The sequence below is a fragment of the Tursiops truncatus genome, chromosome X (assembly GCF_011762595.2).
Source record: "Tursiops truncatus isolate mTurTru1 chromosome X, mTurTru1.mat.Y, whole genome shotgun sequence".
NCBI lineage: Eukaryota > Metazoa > Chordata > Mammalia > Artiodactyla > Delphinidae > Tursiops > Tursiops truncatus.
The window spans coordinates 96,854,827-96,879,824 of NC_047055.1; the positions used below are offsets into that span (position 1 = coordinate 96,854,827).

The 24,998-nt window shown below is 42.3% G+C and overlaps 1 long non-coding RNA gene across 1 annotated transcript in view; it reads right to left on the bottom strand.

Annotated features, from left to right (window-relative positions):
• Positions 1-24,998, bottom strand: part of LOC141277618 (uncharacterized) — a 101,974-nt gene that overhangs the window by 16,547 nt on the left and 60,429 nt on the right. The window contains exon 2 of the long non-coding RNA XR_012329265.1: positions 5,986-6,158. This is a non-coding gene — a long non-coding RNA (uncharacterized lncRNA). The remainder of the gene's footprint in view (positions 1-5,985; positions 6,159-24,998) is intronic.

Sequence of the window (24,998 nt, forward strand, 5' to 3'; positions counted from 1 at the left end):
ATTTGGGTCTTATTTTTGTGTTTGTAAGCTAATGATTTGCAGAAAAATAAACCAGCTTGTAGGACAATTCCCTCATCAAAAGCAATTAGGGGGCTTCCCCGGTGGCGCAGTAGTTGAGAGTCCGCCTGCCGATGCAGGGGACACAGGTTCGTGCCCTGGTCCGGGAGGATCCCACATGCCGCGGAGCGGCTGGGCCCATGAGCCATGGCCGCTGAGCCTGCGCGTCCGGAGCCTGTGCTTCGCAACGGGAGAGGCCACAACAGTGAGAGGCCCGCATACCGCAAAAAAAAAAAAAAAGCAATTAGGATTGGAATTGGTTTGGTAATTGGCAAAGCTGGCTAAAGTGGAGAATTGAAAACCTCATTTTAACATAAAGCTATATGTACATTTATTTATCAGTCTTTTGACTTAAAGCCCGGGGGCCTTCTTTGAGTATGGCTCCATTAATAGATGGTCCCCGTAGTCATTCTTGAATAAACCATATACATAGTAGCAGTAACAGTATTAATAATAACATGTGAACATTTACAATGTGTCATGTACTTTTAGTCCTCCCCGTACCTTTTTGAGGTAGCACTTATTATCATCCTCATTTCACATTTGAGGTTAAGAAACATTTTTTTTTTTTTTTTTTGCAGTATGCGGGCCTCTCACTGTTGTGGCCTCTCCCGTTGCTGAGCACAGGCTCCGGATGTGCAGGCTCAGCGGCCATGGTTCACGGGTCCAGCCGCTCCGCGGCATGTGGGATCTTCCCGGACCGGGGCACGAACCCGTGTCCCCTGCATCGGCAGGCGGACTCTCAACCACTGCGCCACCGGGGAAGCCCTAACACTATACCTTTATAACACTTTTACTCTATAGGGGAACAAAATTCGCCACACCAAAATGCGTCTCTTTGACATGCGGATTATTTCAAGCTGAAAACCATCAAGACCCAAAAGACTCAGGAAGAATCTCTGACCTTCCACCTCACTGCCTAAAAGAATTTAGACAGAAGTCCTGTTCCCAGAATAGAGCTATCACTAGAGGTATCTAAAGAACACAGGCTAGATGTATTGGGGAAACTCAGCAGGGCCTAGAGATCAGGGTCCACTCTGTTTCTGCATCATCTCTGCAAGGCCCAGCAAACATTTGTTTAGCGAACATTTGCTTTTCCATCTCTGTGTGAATTGCCTTCCTCCCCGTTGAAGTTCCAAACCACTGCCCCCAACATCCTCTTTTGTCTTTAGCTGAAGATGGTATTTAAGGTGAGGGCTTCACACATTCTGGCAAGTTACTCAGTTTTCCTGGGTCTCTCCCACGTCTACATGTTACTAAATTTTTGTTTGATTTTCTGCTGTCAATCTGTCTCATGTCAGATTAATTCTTAGACCGGCAAGAAGAACTCAGAAGGGTAGAGGAAAAAATTTTCCTCTCTGACGCCTCTTCATTCATTTAGTTGCTTCATGCTCTTCTAATATCACTGTCTCAAATCTTCCATTCTCTCCATTTCTACAGACTGCCTCCTCAGCTAACCAGCTGTTCATGATTTTGTAACGGATTTGCCCTCTATCTCCTTACAAATATCATCAAGTTTTCAGTGCACACATTTTCTAAATTGTAAACAGTGAATGAATGATGGGACTGTGAGCGATTCTTTTCTTTTTGATTTTTTGGGGCATTTTTTGTATACTTTACATTGTATAAATTCTAGAAAATATGATATATAATATATTAATATACAATAATATATTAATGTATTATAATTCTAGAAATATATTATAAATTCCAGAAAATATTATGTACGGTATTAAAATAATAAAATAATTTCTTCATAAAGTGATTGTGACAGAGATACTGGCTCTTTCAGAAAATAGTTTTTGATCATTTCTGCACAAAAATCCTGTATCGGATACAGAAATTGCCATCTATTCCTATATCTTTTGGTTTCTCGCTCCACTTCTCTCCCTCTCTGTATATAGGTATGAAAGGAGCTAAAAAAAGCTGTGTTAAACATTTACTTAGTAAAACAGGAAAGAGGTTAAAGTGCGTTACAATACAAAGAACCCCACCAGAGAAACTATGAAAGATCAGCTAAGATATTCTAAGTTAAAACAAAATTAAAACCCAACTGTAACAATAAAACAAACCATGCACGGTAAGTCCCAAATCTGACGTAGGGAATACTTTTGAAGGGAGAATCAGTAATCAATGGAGAACTTTTCAAGCTTTGGGATTCCTGAATGGATTACACGTAGGCCACTCCCACATGTCAGGGCAGAGAGCCCCAGGAGAGAAAGGTCAAAGCCCAGCCCACCAGCCTCCCTGGGGTTGAAGGACAATCAGCATGAAGGGAGCCCAGCTGCACCAACCCTCAGTGGCGAGCTCTCAGTGCTCCCACCCTCCATATAGGCTGCCTATTACCTTCTTGTATATAAAAGCTACATATCCTATACCTCTTATTGTACAAGAACTACAGACTCCGTATTGCCCTTATAATATAGAGCAGGCTGCTAAAACTACTGAGAAAAGGGAGCAGAAAGAACATCTTATAAAACACCGCCCTCGTACGCAAATACCAGTCTGTCTATAACTACAGATGTCACTCTTTACGGTAAGTGGGCCTCTCTGCTCCTTTTGGATCAACTGCATAAATACTTTTCTGAGGTAATCTTGATCCTATCAGTATTCTTGTAATATGCAAGAAGTAGCAACTTTCTTTCCCATTAAGAAGAGAAATGTGGACTAAAAACCGTATCTTTTTTTTTCCCCTCTTGTAGCCTCGATTACAAGGAGAGCGTTGCACGTACGGTGCCGTGTGTTCACCGTACCACTTCCTCTTCTTGGACACGCAGAAAGACAACATTCCCAACCTCCCCTGCAGATGGACTGGGAGCATTTCACTGAGTTCTTGCCAATGGAATGTAGACAAAAATGGCACGCCGTTTCCAAGTCCGGCTATAAAAAGCCTGTGTGCAAGCAACTCTCTGGCTCTTTCTCTCCCTATAGCAGAGGTCATGCAAGCCACGTGTTTACATGGCAACATCACAAGATGGTGCGACGCTGGATCCCTGAGTCACTAAATGGACGAGAGCCCCTGCCAACCCACATCAGACTTTGAGGGAGAAAACCTATACTGAAGTCCAATGTCTTTATCTGTAATGACTTAGAATCAAGGTCACAGCCTTTGTGTTTACTCCTCACCTTATGTCTTCTGTAATGCCACTTATCCTTCCTTCAAATATCCTTAATTTATAATATGAATTTCCAAGTAATTATTGTTCTGTTTACTTTTTATTTTACTATCTTTTGAAAGTTCTATTTTTAAAATATTTAAATAGCTTATAGAAAAGTTATATTTGGTAGGCTCACTTTTAATAGCTAGGCCGATTATTTTTACTATAACATCCCACTAGCGAAAACACCATAGAAACTTTTACAGTCACAAAGTTCATTTTATAGTTGTCACATTTGAAATCACATAGAGCTATCAGTTTTGCTATCAGTACAGCTGAGTAGCTCTACTAGATCCAACCCTGCCACAGGAAACAATTTAAGATGCTGGGGAAAAAAATACCAAAAATAATATAAAACAAACAGTGACTGGGAGGCATAGGAGAATAAACAAAAACAGTAGATCTTGGAGGGAATTTGAAACTCGGAAGAAGGAACAGAGCGCAGTACCAGTTTTCCATCCGTTAGACTGAGGAAAAAACAAAGGTATCTCTACCTGGAGTGGCTAAAACTCAGAAAATCTGCAGAATTTCTGGCCTGAAGAAATAGAGGATAGAATCCAGGGCAACCACAGCCACTGGAAAGCAAGGGGGTGACAATGGAAAGGAGACAAGAGAGGGAGGTGCATCGATTTCTCTCTACAAATTTCGCTCAATTCTCTGGCTGACCCCTGATCTGCACAGGTGCTAGGGTAGGCTCAAATTAACACAGCTAAATCTAAGAGAGCTGAAATCTGAGATGTTGCCACCTCAGGAGATTCAGACCATGAAGTCTGAAACCAACCAAATGACATACCCGACTTAAAAACAAACAAACAAGCAAAATATCAAAATCAACTCTTCAGGAGACTAGAGCAGAATCCAGAGTCTCCATGATATAACAGTCACAATATCCAGGGAAAAATCCAAAATTATACAACAAAACAGGAGAACGTGGCCCAGTGTTGAGGAGAAAAGTTAATCAACAGAGATCAACCCTAAGATGACACAGTTGTCCAAAATATTAGGCAAGGATATTTAAGGAGCTATTTTAATTATGCTCAGGGGAAGTAAATAAAAGTATCCCCACAGTGAATATACAGACAGGGACTCTCAGCAAAGAAGTATGAACTATAAATAGAACCCAGTGGAAATTCTAGAACTGAAATCAGATAGAGCTGCAGTCCACCTCTCAATTATGAATTACAAAGTAAAATTAATTTTTTATAACATAGCTGTAAACAAAGAAGAGCAAAGAGCATTGCTCAGCACCCAGCTCTAAGTCGTTACTGACTGACAGTGTACCCTGAGAACCATTCAGGATGAAAATCAGGATGAGGCACTCTGTGCTTTGGAGAAAACAAGCCCCTTAGATAGTTAGACCCATACACAGAAAAGCACTGAAATCATTAACCTGAGATACCTGTTCTTTGTGAACAGCAGTAATCTTCTACCAAGATGCATGCTTGACTGCATAGATTCCCTAGCCAAAAATCATATATAAACTAGGCTTCTTCCTCTTCCTCTTCAGAGCAGTTCCCTCGGAACTACTGAGAGGCTGTCTCCTGGGCAATAGTCCCCAGCAAGGTCTTGACATGTACACACTGCTGTATTTAAAATGGATACCCAACAAGGACCTGCTGTGTAGCACAGGGAACTCTGCTCAATATTTTGTAACAACCTCATTGGGAAAAAAAATTTGGAAAAGAACAGATACATGTAATATGTATAACTGAATCACTCTGTTGTACACCTGAAACTAATACAACATCGTTAATCAACTATACCCCAGTATAAAATAAAAAGTTAAAAACAAACACCAAACTCACAACTCTTATATTGTGCATTTTTCTTCCAGTCGACCTATCAACAAAAGGAGCAACCTGCCCCCATCACCCCCTCCACTTTTCTCCAAATTCCTTTTATGAACTAAGCATTGAGAAGAGCCTGAGGGCGTGGGGAGAAAAATACAAGTCAGGAATAATGGATTCACTTCCCTTCCTTAAAGGAGTTTACGGTCTTAGAAATAATTTTGTGAAGCCAAATCTACTCACCTTTATTATGAGGAATGTAACAGAAATAAAAATATCTTTGTTACAAATGATTTATCTATTCTAACTGGACTGAGAGTATTGGAAAATAATCCTTTTTGAGGCAATATTAAAGTTCTTTGATAGACATAGCTATTTGTCACATCACTTCTATTTTAACGACAGATCATTTCAATAGGCTTCGCATTGCAATTCCAGTAACTCCATGCCATCTCTAGTCCTCAAACTATTCATTACTCTCACTATCTTTCTTCTTTTTAACCTTATCCTCTTGCAACTTTCTGGCAAAACCCATTGCCCTTTAAGGCCAGTCTTTTACCATTTCTTCCATTAAGAAATCTTCAGTTTGTGGAGGAAAAAATAAACTTAATTACAAAGTAGTCAGTGGGTGGCAAGCGGAAAAACACAGGAGGCCGATGCTAAAGACGCATAAATGTTACAGGAATCGTAGAGGAAAGGAAGAGAGTGTCAAACCCTACTCGCAATAGATGAAATATCTTCCTTAAATGATTACTCATATTCTGGAAGTGCCCTGTGAAACTATATGAAACGTGTTAAACGCTGTCCTAACATTGTATTTTATGCATTCTGAAAAATCATATTGCTTTAAAGGATGAGGAAAAAAACCACAGTGATGCTTAGAAGGTGTACATTGCACCGCACTGTCGTTTTCTAACATTTCATACTGTGTGACAGGATCTCTTCATGACATATTTATTATGAAATTGACATTTTAATTTTACCTGATGCCAGGCACTGGCATTTTAATCCTGTCAGGCATCTTCTCTTTTCATGTGATGATCTCAGTGAATGCTCTGCTTTGTTCTTTTCTTTTGTTTTCAATTCCGTTTCAAAACATACAGTGTGAATGTTTTTTTCTTCCTTTGTTCACAAATATTTCACAGCCCCCCAGTACCTAAAAAGAAGAGTAGATAGAACACATAGTGATATTGTAGTGAAGGTAATGTTATTGTAATTTTAAAAGACAACATTCACAAAGCGCAAAAAAATTTTAAAAGAAGAGAAAAGCATTACAAAATAACAAACAAACAAAAAAGACAACATTTGTTAATAACATGATCCCTCTATCTCTGCCCACTTTCTCCCTTGGCTGATATTTTTAAAAGTCCACAGGAGATCTTCATATGGCTTCTTGGATTTTATTCTTTTTACAATTCTCAGAACAAAGAATAATTGTGCCCCAAGGCTAAAGGAACAATGACATTTCTGCTTACTTTTCTTTAAAAGTGAACTATTGTTTCTGCTGTGTGCATTCACTGCCTTCCTGATTCTCTTCCAGAGCTTCTTACTGTGTGAAATGTTTGTTGCGGGCTGATGTATTGAAATCAAAGATTGCAAATATATTTGGAGTTTTATTTATCTGGTCAGAACAGGGGCAAGACATCATCTTTCTACAGGCTTCTGATGAAACACACGTACTTAGCACTGCTTTTCAAACTAAAGCCTGTGGATGTAAAATGCCTGTAGAAAGTAGCTGTGCTGAAGGGCTTCCAAGACCATCCCCACCTTCAGATTCACTAGAAGGACTCACGGGACTCAGCATATAGTGGCACACATGGCTAAGATGTATTACGGCGATACAGTATGGGTATACAGCCAGATCACGAGGGAAAAAGACACGAGCAGGATCTAGAGGAATCCACATGCAGGCTTCCTTTTACTCTCTTCCAGTTACTAAACCAAATTTGGGTCCGTGTGCCCACCGAGCAGCAAAGCCAGTCTACTGACACCAGGTGTGGTAAAGGAAAGTACAGCATTTATTTGCGGGACACCAAGCAAGGAGAATGGGCAGCTCATGCTCAAAAGACCAGAACTCCTTGGTGGCTTCAGGGGAGGGTTTCTGAAGGCAACATTTGGGGGGAGGGCTGCAGGATGCAAGACTTTCTTCTGATTGGTTGGTGGTGGGGTAACAGGGTGATGTTTCGGTAATCTCAATCAGTCACCAAACTTCTGGTTCCAGTCAGTCTCAGGTCTACTTGCTTGTGGTCAGCGTGTAGTCACCATCCTCCGCCTGGGTGGGGAGTCTTAGTTTGTGCAGAACAACTCAAAGGTGTACGTCAGATTATTATGTGGATCTCTTGAGGAGGAACTAAGACTCTGTTGTATTGCTGAACTACTGTTTAAGCTGTCATTACTTTTCTTGCTTGATTGCTCCTCCTTTGTTTCTGCATTCCCTCACTTCCCCAATGAGCAAATGTTGGAGTCTGCTCTTTGGAACTCACGAAGGGTCTAGGAGACTAAAGCCTTTTTCTACAGACAAGAAACGGGGGACACAGAGGCGCTTTTCTGCCAGGGAGGGCCCACACGGTCCTACTTGGTTTCATTCCTCCCATGAGGGGTCACTCAGAGCGCACTCTTCCCCCAGCGACAAAAATGCAGCAACACGTGTGTGATGTTACTGCCCTGGGACGCCCATTGGAGACTTAGCATTTGGGCTTTTCATTGGGGGCTGGTCACGTAGGTCCCCTCTGTCAATCATATATCAAAACTCCCCCCAGAAGGAAAGCAGAGTTCAGCAGGCACTACACTGCACAAACCACTTAGACACAGTGAGTCACCCTTAGCAGTTCTGGGACTGGTGGGAACCCTCGCAAAACCCAAGTTCCCAGATGCCAGGCAAGGGCCAACCTTACTAACAGACCATTCTTCCGAAAGCAGTCTCAGGCATGTTATCTTAACTCTTTTCTGCATAGTAGCTAACCAAGCTAGCCTTGCAAATAGAACATTTTTGAACACCAGCAATCTACCTAAAAATAAATTCCCTTTATACTGTAGCCTGCCTACCGCGGCAAAGTTACTGTAATAGCAATTTATTTTCTGGTTACAAATATAGATGTTCCAGTGTCATTTATCAGCTTTTCTTTATGAAGGAAATGTAAACTGAAAAGCCACAATAAAAAAACAAGTGCTCTTACATTCTTCCGTCCACGGTCTCATTAACCAGCTTGTCAAGGTATTCAATTAACAGGATGTTGGAATTAATCGGAGTTAAAATGTGATTTCTCTCTGATCCTGTTGAAAACTAAAAGCCTATTATGACACGTTTGGCCACTCTAAGTCTCTTGGCAGGCCTGGAGGTTCACGTGTTAATAGGTGAGTTGAAGCTATTGCACATTCCTTGCTGTTCATCTCTACTTTCACTAAAGAAGCCTTTGACATACCTACCAGTTTAACCCAATTTTTTAAATAGTTGTTTTTCCTTTAATATTAAGAATTCGGCTGCTCATCTCTAAGCACAACTGTTTTTTCATCCGTTTAGCCTACAAAAGCCTGCTACTCCCTACTTATATACTTTAAACATAGATATCGTTGTATTGGACTCATTCTACCTGTGTGGGTAGGTGATCGTTATGCTTTTGGGTAAATCATACCTACTCTTAACTCACTGGGATGTCTTTTTATCTGGCCCTAAGTAATCCTGTGTTTGTTTTATATATTCAGGGATTCCATGTGGATAAGTTCAGTTGGATAATCAAAATGATCTTATTTCACTTTGGGGGGGCTTGGTCAGCGCCTGAGCATAGAGTGGTATTAAGAGCACCGACTCCGGTGCCCAGGGAGACTAGGATTTGCATGCTCTCTCTGCCACTTACTGTGTCACCCTGGTTAAGTCTCTTAGCCTCTCCTCAATCTCTAAAATTGTAAAATGGGGGCGGGGGGGATACTAGCACCTCCTTCTGAGCATTGAAGGGATTAAATAAGTATATAAAACAGTAACTTAAGATACCGTTTATTATTATTCTCATTTCATGGCTGTGGATAATTCAGAGTTGGCTTTAAATGCAAACACTGAACTATACAGCTGGAATTACCAAGGTTAACTTAAAAGGAAAAAGACTATAGTCCATGCTTACAACCTAGTAAACTTGATAGACTTTCTCAAAAATATATTTCCTTAGTTAAAGTTTAAGTAGTTTCTTTGAATTAAAGCAATTGGAATACATATATGCATACACTGAACACCAGGAACAAAAGACATTACAGAAAAATACACTTTAGGAATTATATATCTACAAATGTAGGATAATACAAATAAGTCAGGGAGAAAAATTCCACTTATCTCTCTATTGTCCTAAAATCGGAATGAGACTGATCTTTTTATGCAGTTCTTTCTTAGACAACTGAAGTGTTTGAAAATTGTATCATTCTGCTTATGGTGATGGCTTTGAAAAAGTATACTAATCATGTAAATATTACATGAAGGACTTCCCTGGTGGTCCAGTGGTTAAGACTCCATTCTCCCAATGCAGGGGCACGGGTTGGATCCCTGGTCGAAGAACTGAGATCCCGCGTGCCACACAGTGCGGCCAAAAAAAAGGGAGCTAAGACTGAAAAAACTGACTTGATATAATTTGCACTTGGGGTTGAGATGATTCACTTCAGGTTCATTTGTGTCCTTATACTGTTAAATATGAAATATTTTTCATTATTTCTTTTGAAGCAATAGTTTACAATGCTTATAGTTTTTAGGATACTGCTTCAAAGATTAACCCTGTGGAAGTTAAGCATAGACAGCTGACTTGCTTTAGCCAAAGGAATGTGAGGAGAAGTGGCTGATTTCTGGGCTGCAGCTTTAAGAGCGAGTACATGATTTGCCTCGTGACTGTTCTCTTTTTCTTGTTTATCCTATTTTAAGCTTTACTTTTCTTTTTTCTTTTTAATATTTCTTTTATCTTTATTTATTTGGCTGCACCGGGCCTTAGTGCGGCACATGGGATCCTCCTTGTGGCGGGCGGGATCTTTAGTTGCAGCATGCGTGTGGGCTCTTAGTTGCAGCATGTGGGATCGAACCCGGGCCCCCTGCATTGGGAGCCCGGAGTCTTATCCACTGGACCCCCAGGGAAGTCCCTCGTGACCTTCTTCATGTGCCATGGTGACAATACAGCAACCCTCCCGATGCTGGCTGCCCTTACAGCCCAAGTCGGCCAGAGAAGAGCGCTATGGAGGAGAGACCCAGCTTCCCCAGGACAGACTGGTTATGTGAGCAAGGAATAAGCCCTTGTTGTCATACATTCTTACAATGCCGGGCTTCCCTGCACAAGACGTTGCCTATTCTGACTGACACGGGCTGTACGTTATGTTGGAATGATTTAAAATTTGTCTGTGCTAGTTTCTACTGTTTACATTTCTAGATGCTAAAAGGCCACGTTTTCAGGTCATTAAAGTAATTCTTTGCTATTCTTTCACTCTCCTACCATTTCATTCAGGAACTCTCGGTCAGTCAGAGAAGACAAGGAGGTACTATGAATGCAGATGGGATGTGGCCTTTGGGGAACTATTTCACCCCCAATCCATGGCGTCTGTCTTCTCCCCTAGTTATGGCCACCAGGCACGTGGTACATACTGGGTGAAGGATGGGAAGTGTGAGAAGTAAGAGACCCAGGGCAGGGCAAACAGCCACCACGACAGCAATAAGAATTTTCATACTTGCTGTGCGCCTATTCTGTGGGAGGCGTGGTTGTAAGCACTTGGCATTTATGAACCACTCAGCCCTTAAAGTCACCCAGTGAGGTAAGAACTACTATATCTGTATGTTGCAGATGAGACGCTGAGGCGCTAAGTGACTTGCCCAAGCTTACAGAGTTTGGAAAAGGCAGAGCTGGGGGGCAGGCAGCTCTCAAGGAACAAGTTTCAGGAGTTGCTACTTGGGTATGTCAAAACTTGAAGACAAAACATCAAGAAAAGCCATTTCTTTGGGTCATGGAGCTTCCAGGCCAACCAGAAAACAAAACAGAGGAAAACAAAAGCCAAAGCATACCGTCTCAGTGAAAAGGGAGTCAATCAGCATTTAGCAAAGAAAGAAAAAGAGGACAAAAGCCTCAATTCCTTTAACAGGGCCCACGCCTCTCTTTATGAAGCCAAGCTGATGTCTGAGTTCAACCGTGTCCTTGACCTTTTCCACTCCCTCCGCCTCAAGCATTTACTCACAATAAATTCTTTCACTCGCTGATGGTCTGGGCAACTTGCCAGCCCCACATCCAAGTTCAGTCAAAGGAGAAGCTCACTGTAGAGAGCCAGGGCTCACTGTTGCTGTTTAGACCCTTACTTTTATTCAGCACCAGCCATCTAGCAGCCAAATTGGTAACAGGGCCCTCCACACCCTGGGTCGTGAGTGAAAAGCTGACAGACCTCAAGGGCTTCAGTTGAACGACTTAGGAACACCTTCAGCTCAGGTTGGAACCGTGACGTGAACACTCTTTCCTCCGTGGCTTTCACCAGGACCAGGAAACGCTGAACTTGATCAGAATCTCTTGGGGAATGTTTTTCAAATTTTAAATATTCTTTCCCTGGGCACTAAGTATAGCCCTAGATTACTGAAGTTGGAAAATGTTCCCAGAGGTTCCGGGCAACAAAAACTCCCGTTCTAGAGGAATGTTCAAATATGATGTTAAGGAACTGCGTCTTGCGTATACATTTCTAGAGGAAGTAATTCTGTGCTCACGTCTTCTCAGAAAATCACTAACACGGTGTTATGCATGAAAGGTAACTGAGAGTGTCCGTGATATTTTAACCTTACACCCTTACCTCCTGCAGATAATGTGTCTCTTTCCGTTTCTTGTGCAGTGTGATGCCTAAACAGAAGGGGACCCCAACCAGGGAGCAAACCCCTTTCCTTTCTCTCCATTATCTTGAGAGCAGCCTAATCTTCAGAAAGGGGAACCTCTTGGAATCCCTTTGAAATCACTGTTGGACTCCTTCCAGCCTGCATCAGAATCACCTGGAGGGCATGTTAAAACACGGACACCTGGGCCCTATCCCTAGCGTTTCTGATTCAATAGGTAGGGAATGGGGCCCAAGAACTGACGCTTCTAACAAGTTCCCAGGTGACGCTGATTGGTCTAGGACTCACACTTGGAGAACCACCGCCTTTGACCTATCCTAGCTCCAGAGAGGAGTTACTGCGGCAGTTTCAGAATCATCACCCACATGTCCCTTGTCACAATTCACATCTATCTGGCGGGCCTCAGTTCCGTGGGATCCTCCCACCTCCACTTCCCGGGTGCACCGTTTTGATAATTATGCTCCCGTGCTGGAGTTTTCTAAGCCCTGTGCACATCCTCCTACCCATTTCCCCTGCCTGGGAAATCAGAGACTTGGAGACATATTGTTGACATCGAATTTTGCTATTTACTGAACACTCTGCTGGTAGGAAGGAATGAAGCTACTGAGTACCAGCCAGAAGCCGGAGGTCTCTCTCAAATCAGTTCTCACCAAATGAGTCTACTTTCTTAAGTCCAGCCCAAGATTCTGCCCACCCATTTTACCACCTTCGCAGGCATCATTTGGGGAGCTGCAGGGCAGGGAGGCCCTCATACTCACAAGTAAGAACACCTCAAGTGCCTGACAGTAAACATTTTGAAGAGAGATTCAAATATACATTTTCAAAAGCAGGAGGAGTGTGACAGGCAGAATTCTTAAAGGTGACTCCCCCAAGAGTCCCCTTTCCTGCTTATTCAACCCAGTACTAAGCTAGGTACTGCTGTGAAGGGGCTTTGCAGATGTAATTCATCTGTTTCTTACAGTTATTACAGTTTATTACAATTACCAGTTCATCAATAACTGATGAACAGCGATTAATCAGTTAACCTTATAATAGGGAGAATATTCTGGGTTATCTATGTGGGCCCATTCGAAACAAATGAATCCAGAGAAACAAAAGAGGAAGGCTGAGAAGTCAGTCAGAGAGATGCAGCAGCAGAGGAGAATGGAGGAGAGATGCTAGGGAGGAACAGGTCAGGGCGATTCCAATTGGGAGAGGAAGTCGACCACCTCTTGCTGGCTTTGAAGGTAAAAAGGGACCACAAACCAAGGAATGTGGGCAGCTTCCAGGAGCTGTAAATGACTCCCAGACAACAGCCGGCAAGGAAATGGGGGTGTCAGTCCTCAAGCAGCATGGAACTGAATCCCGCTAAAAACCTGAATGTGCCTAGCAGGGGAATAGCTCTCAGAGCCTCCACGTAAGTGCCCAGGCCAGCCAATGCCTTGATTTCAGCTTTGTGGGACCTAGAGTAGAAAAACCCGCTGATCCAACCCATATTTTTGACTTGCAGAACCGTGAGATGATAAACTTGTGTTGTTTTGAGCTGCTAAAAGCTTGTGGCCGGCTGCTAGGTCAGCAACAGAAAACTAATACAGGAATAAGAGAAATCAAGGTGAAAGATATATTTAAAAGATATTCAAGAATATATTTTGAAACAAGGGAAAGTCACAGATTAACAAGGCAAATAGAAGGGGAGCCACAGTCTTCATTAAGAAAAGGATGATTCTGAATATACGTAAAGGCTTCACAGAATTCATTCAAGAGAGTAAAGCATTAAGGATCCTGTTTTTCTTTCTTTTTTTTGTTTTGATGTGGACCATTTTAAAAGTCTTTATTGAGGGCTTCCCTGGTGGCGCAGTGGTTAAGAATCCGCCCACCAGTGCAGGAGACAGGGGTTCCAGCCCTGGTCCGGGAAGATCCCACAAGCCACGGAGCAACCAAGCCCGTGCGCCACAACTACTGAGCCTGCGCTCTAGGGCCCACGAGCCACACTACTGAGCCCACGAGCCACAACTACTGAGCCCGCATGCCACAGCTACTGAGCCCGCGTGCCACGGCTACTGAAGCCCACGTGACTAGAGCCCACGCTCCGCAACGAGAAGCCACCGCAATGAGAAGCCCACGCATCGCAACGAAGAATAGAACCCGCTCGTTTCAACTACAGGAAGAGCCCATGTGCAGCGACGAAGACCCAATGCGGCCAAAATAAATAAAATTAAATAAGTAAATAAATACTAAAAAAGTAAATAAAGTCTTTATTGAATTTGTTACAATGTTGCCTCTGTTTTATGTTTTTTGACCACGAGGCATGTGGGATCCTAGCTCCCCGACCAGGGATCGACGCCCCACCCCCTGCGTGGGAAGACGAAGTCTTCACCGCTGGACCGCCGGGGAAGTCCCGAGGATCCTTTTCATTAGCTGCGCTTTAACTGAGCGTGTGATTACCTGGCTGCTACCCCAGTTTCTAAAGCTAGATTTCTGTTTTGGATGCTATTCGACATTTCTGCTCTGGTCAACTTTCTAGTCCCCAAGGCTTCTGGCAGGAGCAGTGACTCCACTGTGCTCCTTGTAGGAAACTGGTACCCTGCTCCTGAATATCAGAGACTGATGGACTGTAGCCCAAAGACTGACCGTCCAGCTGCCAGCTGCTCTTCTATACCACCATTTCTGAGCCTCAGCTGCTTTATCCTGGTGAGCGCTCTGATTTTTTCCCCCAGTCCTGACTATTTGCCTGAACCACAACTAGAAAAGGTTCTACCCCTGAGGGAGCAGCCTCTCAATTAAGATATAGTTATTGAGGGCTTCCCCGGTGGCGCAGTGGTTGAGAGTCCGCCTGCCGATGCAGGGGACACGGGTTCGTGCCCCGGTCCGGGAAGAGCCCACATGCCGCGGAGTGGCTAGGCCCGTGAGCCATGGCCGATGAGCCTGCACGTCCGGAGCCTGTGCTCCGCAACGGGAGAGGCCACAACAGTGAGAGGCCCGCGTACCACCCCCCAGAAAAAACAAAAAAAAAACACAAAAATAACCAAAAAAACCTAGCAGGTACATTGTCCATAAACTGAAATGAAAAAAAAAATAAATAAAGATACAGTTACTGAGCCTCTCCTCTGTGTACAGTGACCATAAATCTAATCATTAACACTTTGCACAGCGAAGGGAGTGCCGTTAATAATCACACCAGGACCTCAGGCATAACCGGAACGGTCCTGGCAAACCAGTAATGGATGCTCAACCTGGCTATATTCCAAGTGCTATTCCAGGGGCTTGGACTAGAGCAGTGAATATCATATCGAGGTAAAAATCAATGCCTTCTTGGAGCTTACGTTGTACACAGTAGGAAAGACAGACGATACAACAATCAAGAAAGATAATCTAGAATGTTACATGATGACAGAGGGCTATGGGACAATGAAACCAGAGAAAAGTTAGGTATATATGTGTGCGTGCGGTGTCTGGAGGGTGCTAATTAAAATGTAGCAGTCAGGGTAAGCCTCCGTGAGAAGATGACTTCTAAGCAGAGATTTGTGGAAGATGAGGGAGGGTGCCTTGAGGAAATCTGGGGGAAGAGAATTCCAGGCAGAAGAGACAGCAAATGCAAGGGACCAGAGGAGGGTATGGGCTTGGTGTGTCCTAGGCCCAGCAAGAAGACCGGTGTGGTCCAAGTGGATGGAGCAAGGGGGGTGGAGAATAATAGAAGAGGCTGGAGAGGTAAGAGGCGGGCATGGGTCCGATCGAGGAGGGCTTTGGGGGCCATTGTGAAGACTCTGTCTTTCCTCTGAGTGAAATGAGAACCCAGGGGAACGTGCGAAGCCGCGGAGTGACATGATCTGATTCCGGTTTCAACAGGGTCCCTCGGCCTGCTGTGTGGGCACCAGGACAAAGGCAGTAAGACTAGTGTCTTATTCACTTGGATAACAAACTAACAAACCTCATAAGCCCTCATAGGCCCTGGCACGTGTGGCCCCTCCCTCGGCCCCCACAAGCCATCAGCTCCCATTGGAGGCCCCCTCCTGCCAGTTCATCATGCTGTGAACAGAAAGCTACAGCTCTCTGACAAGTGGCAAGGCTCAGTATCAGACATGAACCAAAGTTACAAATACGTTTGTAAAATATACATTAAGAACAAACGTGGTTAACCACCCTGACAACTGATCCTCATGGGGGATACCTGCTCTTGAAATTAACATTTCCCTAGAATCGCCATGCAAAATATGTAAGCATCCCAGGGTATGTGCTAAGCCAAGCAGAAAACATAGTGACTGAATCTTTCTTTTGTTTCAGCGAGAAGGAGAAGCGTGACCTCTCATTCAGCCTCTCACACAGTGACAGAAGTTGCTCGAAGCCGCCCACAGCCAGGGGAAACACAAGAAACATAGCTATGAACACTAACTTAATTTGTTGTTGACAAGGAGGAAGATTTTTCCTGAAACGTGAAGTTCTGAGACAGAAGCGAAATTAAGATCTGTCAGGATCCTGCCGCCATCCCCTCCTGCACTGTGATGGAAATGGAGCCCTGGATGCTACCCCTATCATGCAGGTGTGGAGAAATGATCCTCACTTCTCAAGGCGAGAAGAGAAGAAAAAAAAAAAAGCTAAACAAATTCAGGCAGAAAAGAAGTTAATAAACAATCATTTCAAACGTTTGGCTTGTATCCAATGCTCACAGCATTCCACATTTTCCGCTGTACTCATTTTCCTCACTGTTCTACATAATGACCACCATAGAATTCTCTGGTTTCCTGAACCGAGAGCCATGCGTCTGAGAAGCTTTATTTCAAAGGCAGCTTTTGTCTTTTGTCCTGCAGTCATTCAACTATAAAAATCATCCTGTCCTTTTTCTGTAGTAAGAACCTGCAACCTCTGGGCAGGGGGTATATGGGAAAAGTCTGTACCTTCCTCAATTTTTCTGCGAACCTAAAACTGCTCTAAAAAAATGGTCTTAAAAGAAAAATCCTCACACAATCCAAAAAGAAGACTATGCATCCACCAACTACAACTAAACCCTACAATATTTCCCTGGGCCTTTTTCTATCAAAAGTCACATTTTCTCCACACTTTCACATTTTCTCCACACTTTCACATTCTGGGGCACAGAGTATCATTTTGATATTAAATTTCTACAAGGCACAGTAAAGGGTGTCAACCAAAAAAAATAATAATAATGCAGGAGGCTGCAGATAAGAAAAGTGTTTATCTGGGATCCTAAGAATTGCAATTTGGGAGACCCCCACATTCGGGTAACCCCTAAAGAATGCTCTGGGGAAGAGAAAGGGTCAGGGGCTTATAGAGACAAAAAGCCACACGATGGTTGGTTAAAAGTTGCCTCCTGGAGAGAGAGAACGGTGACTGACTCTGACTTGAGTCAGAAAATATCTGTCCTTAAGGAACACAAGTTGTTTTACGGTAGGGGTCCGATAATAGATAGACTGTCACAAGTTACTTTAGGGTCACGGTCAGATAAGTATCTTGAGTTTCTGGCCGGTGTTCTGGGAGGCTTCATCAGGTCCAAAGATCAGATTCCATCCAGGCTGAGACATGCATAAGTCACACTTCCTTAATGGCCTCCCAGCTCCATTTTAGAGAGCTCTCTTAGCAATAGTGACTCCATCTTGATTTTCAATTCACTTAAGGTCCTAGAAGTTGTTATCCATTTGGTTTAGAAGACCGTTCTGTGTGTGTGTGTGTGTGTGTGTGTGTGTGTGTGTGTGTGTGTGTGTGTGAGACCTAAGTAAATGATTCACAGGTTTTGATGTAAGGAGTGTTTCATTCATTTAACAAATATTTATTGAGTACATTCTTGTGGAGGGGCAGGCGATTAGCTTGAAGCATAATAACCTGATTGTTTGTTGATAGTGTCTATCATCTATCTATTGCTTGATCAATCATTATCAATCTATCTACTTTAGAGTGTGAAAGATGCTACAGAAAGGAGACAACGAAAGCGGAATAAGAAATTTCAGGAGTGTGTATAGATATGGACTTCATATTCAAAGGAGAGGACAGGACAGGGAGCGCCTTACGGAGAAGGTGAATTGTTTTTTCTTTCTTCTTCACTGAAGTATAGTTGATTTACAATGTTTTGTTAGTTTCTGATGTACAGCAAAGTGATTCAGTTATACATAGACATTTTTAAAATACTCTTTTCCATTATAGTTTATCTCAGGATATTGAATATAGTTTCCCTGTAAATGTTCAATTTGAGAAAAACTTCTGAAAGGGAAGAAGCAAGCAATGTGGATGTTTGGAGGAAGAAGGCTCCAGGCAGGGGACCAGTGCAGAGACCAGGGAATGACAGAATTGTCTGAGGAATGGTGAGAAGGCCAGCACGGCAGGAGCTCAGGGCAAGCGTGTGGGGGACAGGGGCCCAAGGGTAATGGTATAGATGTCAGAGCATGGGACAGATCTAGGTTTCATGGGGCCATGAATCTTGCCACAATTAAAAGAAAGAATTGAAGGGACCTTCAAGATGGTGGAGGAGTAAGACATGGAGATCACCTTCCTCCCCACAAATACATCAAAAATACATCTATGTGTGAACAGCTCCTACAGAAACACCTACTGAATGTGGCAGAAGACCTCAGACTTCCCAAACGATGCCCACAGGTGACCTACACGCAGAGGCGGGGCTAATACAAAGCTGAACCCAGGAGCTGTGCGAACAAAGACGAGAAAGGGAAATCTCTCCCAGCAGCCTCAGAAGAAGTGGATTAAATCTCTACGATCAACTTGATGTACCCTGCATCTGTGGAATACCTGAATAGACAACAAATCATCCCCAGCTTGAGGCGGTAGACTTTGGGAGCAACTGCAGACTTGGGGTTTGCTTTCTGCATCTAATTTGTTTCTGGTTTTATGTTTATTTTATTTAGTATTTAGAGATTATCATTGGTACATTTGTTTATTGCTTTTGTTGCTCTCTTTCCTTTTATATATATATTTTTTTTTCCTTTTTCTCTTTTTGTGAGTATGTAAGTGTATGCTTCTTTGTGGGATTTTTGTCTGTATAGCTTTGCTTTTACCATTTGTCCTAGGGTTCTGTCTCTCCTTTTTTTTTTTTTAGTATAGTTTTTTAGCGCTTGTTATCATTGGTGAATTTCTTTTTTGGTTTGGTTGTTCACGTCAACTATCTTTTCTGACAAACAACGCTACGAGACTAGATATCAATTACAGGAAAAATACAAACACATGGAGGCTAAAAAATACGCTACTGAATGACCAAGACATCATGAAGAAACCAAAGAGGAAATCAAAAAATACCTAGAAACAAATGACAATGGAGACACAACGACCCAAAACCTATGGGATGCAGCAAAAGCAGTTCTAACAGGGAAGTTTATAGCAATACAATCCTACCTTACGAAACAGGAAACATCTCAAATAAACAACCTAACCTTGTACCTAAAGCAATTAGGGAAAGAAGAACAAAAAAAACCCAAAGTTAGCAGAAGGAAAGAAATCATAAAGATCAGAGCAGAAATAAATGAAAAAGACATGAAGGAAACGATAGCAAAGATCAATAAAACTAAAAGCTGGTTCTTTGAGAAGATACACAAAATTGATAAACCATTAACAAGATTCAACAACAGAAAAAGGGACAAGACTCAAATCAATGGAATTAGAAATGAAAAAGGAGAAGTAACAACTGACACTGGAGAAATACAAAGGATCATGAGAGATTACTACAAGCAACTCTAGGCCAATAAAATGGACAACCTGGAAGAAATGGACAAATTCTTAGAAAAGCACAACCTTCTGAGACTGAACCAAGAAGAAACAGAAAATATAAACAAACCAATCACAAGCACTCAAATTGGAACTGTGATTAAAAATCTTCCAACAAACAGAAGCCCAGGACCGGAGGGCTTCACAGGCGAATTCTATGAAACATTTAGAGAAGAGCTAACACCTATCCTTCTCAAACTCTTCCAAAATATTCAGAGGGAGGAACACTGCCAGACTCATTCTACGAGGCCAGCATCACCCTGTAACCAAAACCAGAAAACGATGTCACAAAGAAAGAAAACTACAGGCCAATATCACTGATGAACACAGATGCAAAGATCCTCAACAAAATACTAGCAAACAGAATCCAACAGCACATTAAAAGGATCATACACCATGATCAAGAGGGATTTATCCCAGGAATGCAAGGATACTTCAATATATGCAAATCAATCAACGTGATACACCATATTAACAAATTGAAGGAGAAAAACCGTATGATCGTCTCAATAGATGCAGAGAAAGCTTTCGACAAAATTCAACACCCATTTATGATAAAAACCCTGCAGAAAGTAGGCAGAAAGTAGGCATAGAAGGAACTTTCCTCAACATAATAAAGGCCATATATGACAAACCCACAACCAACATCATCCTCAATGGTGAAAAACTGAAAGCATTTCCACTAAGGTCAGGAACAAGACAAGGTTGCCCACTCTCACCACTATTATTCAACATAGTTTTGGAATTTTTAGCCACAACAATCAGAGAAGAAAAAGAAATAAAAGGAATCCAAATCGGAAAAGAAGAAGTAAAGCTGTCACTGTTTGCAGATGACATGATACTATACATAGAGAATCCTAAAGATGCTACCAGAAAACTACTAGAGCTAAACCATGAATTTGGTAAAGTAGCAGGATATAAAATTAATGCACAGAAATCTCCTGCATTCCTATACACAAATGCTGAAAAACCTGAAAGAGAAATTAAGGAAACACTCCCATTTACCACTGCAATGAAAAGAATAAAATACATAGGAATAAACCTACCTAAGTAGACAATAGGCATGTATGCAGAAAACTATAAGACTCTGATGAAAGAAATTAAAGATGATACAAGCAGATGGAGAGATACACTATGTTCTTGGATTGGAAGAATCAACACTGTGAAAATGACTCTACTACCCACAGCAATCTACAGATTCAATGCAATCCCTATAAAACTATTAATGCCATTTTTCACAGAACTAGAACAAAAAATTCCACAATTTGTATGGAAACACATAAGACCCCTGAATAGGCAAAGCAATCTTAAAAAGAAAAATGGAGCTGGAGGCATCAGGCTCCCTGACTTCAGACTATACTACAGAGCTACAGTAATCAAGACAGTATGGTACTGGCACAAAAACAGAAATATAGATCAATGGAACAGGATAGAAAGCCCAGAGATAAACCCATACACATATGGTCACCTTATCTTTGATAAAGAAGGCAAGAATATACAATGGAGAAAAGACAGCCTCTTCAGTAAGTGCTGCTGGGAAAACTGGACAGCTGCATGTAAAAGAATGAAATGAGAACACTTCCTAACAGCATACACGACAATAAACTCTAAATGGATTAAAGACCTAAATGTAAGGCCAGACACTATCAAACTCTTAGAGGAAAATGTAGGCAGAACACTCTATGACATAAATCACAGCAGGATCCTTTCTGACCCGCCTCCTAGAGAAATGGAAATAAAAACACAAATAAACAAAGAGTATCTAATGAGACTTAAAAGCTTTTGCACAGTAAAGGGAACTATAAACAAGACGAAAAGACAACCCTCCGAATGGGAGAAAATATTTGCAAACGAAGCAACTGACAAAGGATTAATCTCCAAAATATACAAGCAACTCATGCAGCTCAATATCAAAAAAACAAACAACCCAGTCCAAAAGTGGGCAGAAGACCTAAATAGACATTTCTCCAAAGAAGACATACAGATGGCCGACAAACACAAGACGCCCAACATCACTAATCATTAGAGAAATGCAAATCAAAACCACAATGAGGTATCACCTCACACCAGTCAGAATGGCCATCATCAAAAAGTCTACAAATAATAAATGCTGGAGAGCATGTGGAGAAAAGGGAACCCTCTTGTACTGTTGGTGGGAATGTACATTGATACAGCCACTATGGAGAACAGTATGGAGGTTCCTTAAAAAACTAAAAACAGAAGTACCATATGACCCAGCAATCCCACTACTGGGCATATACCCTGAGAAAACCATAATTCAAAAAGAGTCATGTACCACAATGTTCACTGCAGCTCTATCTACAATAGCCAGGACATGGAAGCAACCTAAGTGTCCATCGACAGACAAATGGATAAAGAAGATGTGGCACATACATACAATGGAATATTACTCAGTTATAAAAAGAAACAAAATCGAATTCTTTGTAGTGAGGTGGGTGGACCTAGAGTCTGTCATACAGAGTGAAGTAAGTCAGAAAGAGAACATCAAATACCATATGCTAACACATATATATGGAATCTAAAAAAAAAAAACAAAATCGTTCTGAAGAACCTAGGGGCAGGAGAGGAATAAAGACACAGATGGTGAGAATGGACTTGAGGACTAGGGGAGGGGGATGGGTAAGCTGTGACAAAGTGAGAGAGTGGCATGGACATATATACACTACCAATCGTAAAATAGATGGCTAGTGGGAAGCAGCCGCATAGCACAAGGAGATCAGCTCGGTGCTTTGTGACCACCTAGAGGGGTGGGATAGGGAGGCTGGGAGGGAGGGAGACACAAGAGGGAGGAGATATGGGGATATATGTATATGTAGAGCTGATTCACTTTGTTATACAGCAGAAACTAACACACCATTGTAAAGCAATCATACTCCAATAAAAGTATTAGAAAAAAAAAGACTTCAAAGGCACAAATACAAGATGAGGCACAAAATCAAAGATTTATGTAGAATGACAAAGGAAACTGCAGTATATTACCACCCCTAAAATCCGACAAACAGCACACACACTGAGAATCCTGAAGTATGGGGTGGCGTTTACGGCTGCACTTTCATGTATGTTCCTGATAGGAGAGAACTTCTGTTCGACAAGCACTGATGTGAGTAAACCACTCTGCCTACAATTTTATATGCTAGTGCTTAGAAGAGTTTCCCATGGTCTAGCTTCTGGCACCATGCATTCCGATAATTGTTTCTCTGCCAGTCAATCCCTTCTTCCCGGTGCCAGGAGCCAGAGCACGTGGTTATGTTACCAAACAGCCTTTGGCCTTGCATCCTCATGTCCTAACACAGGTGAGTCAGCACAGCGGACACGAGGAGAATTTCTGGAAGCCATTTTGTACGTGGGAAAGCTAGCAGTAGCTTACCTCTAGGTAGGACTGTGAACCACTGAAATACAGCGCAGAAGTCCAAACTAAATATATCCTCAACTCAGTATCCTCGTGGCTAGATTCCAAACACCCACCTGGTTACTCTAACGACAAACCCCCTCTAGGGCAAAGACCCAAGTGCTTGTGGTGGGGGCCAGGGAGCTCACGCATAACACTCTGTAGGGTACGGTACAGATGCTGGTAAATGCAATAGACAGCCTTTGATAGTTTCGAGTATAGGAGGGACATGATCTGACGTACTGAATTTTATCACTTTTTCCCTACGTTTTATCCCTGGGGTTATCGGGATTATCCTTGTAGAAATTGTATTAGAATACTTGTCTGGCAAGTGGCAGTTCAGGCATAGTTGTCATTGCCTGCACAGAGGAACCTGTTCAGGAAAGTTCTCATTTTCCTCCCTTTAGGCGAGTTCTGTGCATTATCCGTACTACCCATGTTGAGTCTAATCGCTTTTTCAAGTGCCTTCCAAAAGATTATATGATGATTTGGTACTGGAACAAAAAGTTAAGGTGCAACAGAAAGTCAGGGAAACACAGCAGCAGCGTAAAATTGGATACTAGTGAAAATGAATGTTCATCGTTGGAGGAATGACTGAAAGTCCATAACTTCCTGCAAAACAATTACCAAGTAAGTGCTTTAAAAATGTATCAATGAGTAGATGGACTTGGGTTTTCTTTTGTTCATGATCTACATCCGAAAGGATTGCCTACCATTCCATCAAGCAATGAATGAATCTGCATGCAGTAAAAAGTGTCAAGTATCCTGGAATTGTGAAATATCTTCAAAGCAGACAGATTCTGGTGAGACTAAGTGATGTTTTGCACAAGATTATTATTAAGGCAAAGCGTCATAGTTTACTTCATGGCAATGTCCCTTTACTTACTTATACATAAAATAAGGCTGCTTCCTACAATTGATGGCATCTTAGATTCAATAACATATGGTAAGTTTAATAAGATCACTCTGACTGCTTAGTTTTAAATAGACCCTAATGGGGCAAGGTTAGAAGCAGGGAGGCCATTTACCAGATGATTATGGTGATCCAGGTATCTTGGAGGGGGTGGTAACAGTACAGGTAGCGAGAAGTGGTCAGACTATGGATGTGTTTTGAAGGTAAAGCAAATAGGATTGGATATAGGGTATGAAGGAAAGAAACATGAGAAAGGATTACTTCAAGGCTTTTGATTTCAGCAACTGGAGAAATGACAGAGATGCGCCCAGCAGAGACAGGCGCATGGAACTTGGTAGAGGAGATAGTAGGGACAACATCAGAAGTTCACTCTTGAGCAACGTATGTCTGAGATGTCTGTTAACAGACGGGAAGGCAGAATGCGTGGGTCCAGGTGCTGGCAGGACAGTAGGTGAGGTGACGGAGTCTGTGATGCCCTCCTCTGATTCCTACCACTTTCTCGGTACGGTAAGAAGCAGGTCACTAGCTGGTTGTAGGGGTCGGGGATCAAGTGTTAGAAGCTTGAAGAGAGATAATAAAGTATGAAATAGTCATCTAGGATTTTGCTACTCGAGGGTCACCAGCGTTGTACCTTACCTGGAGGGCTGTTAGAAACACAGGCTCTCATACTCAATGGCAAGATCAGAAAGTGTATTTATCAAGACCCCCGGTGATTGACAGCACACTCAAGTCTGAGATATACTTCCGGGAGAGTGACTAGATTGGGGAAGAACAGTCTGATGGCCCAGCTGCACTAAGGGCCCACGTGAGGTTTGCACTATGAATTTCAAGAGAGACCCGTCTGCGTGGCGGTGAGTTTTACTCCAGCCAAAGGCACTAGCAGGGTACAGCTGCAGGGCAGGCAGAGAGCTGGCTGTGACTAGGGTTCTGGTTGTTTCAAGGAAGTAAGTTTGAATGAGGCTGAGTCCAGGGAGTCAAGTATATGAGGAAATAAAATAGATATAGGCATGGTGGGGACACAATTTTTTTTTTTTTTTACTGATACAACTGAATTTTTCCTGATAGAAATCAATATTTTTTACATAATATGAAGCATTTAGAGAACCCTGATTTACATGAGATTAGCTAAAGCACTACTTCACCCAGGGGT